Raw genomic sequence first — 263 nt, forward strand, 5'->3', positions numbered from 1 at the left:
AATGGCATTAATTAAGAGACAAACCAACTTGCAGTTAATTTTCCAGCGAGGAAATTACAGGAAGCGTGTGATGAGCTCATCGGGCAAATCACATTACATGCCCAAAGGGTCGTTTCGTAGCCCATCTTCGCGCCTTCTCCTTCTTCCCTTCTTTAGCTTGCTCTTATCGCCTTCCTCGCCTTCCAGTTTGTGCGAGGCTTGATTTTCACTCGGATTCTCCATACTGATATTTTTTTTACATAAAACTGAAGTATACGCGAAAA

Source organism: Penaeus monodon, chromosome 33 (assembly GCF_015228065.2).
Source record: "Penaeus monodon isolate SGIC_2016 chromosome 33, NSTDA_Pmon_1, whole genome shotgun sequence".
Taxonomy (NCBI): Eukaryota; Metazoa; Arthropoda; class Malacostraca; order Decapoda; family Penaeidae; genus Penaeus; species Penaeus monodon.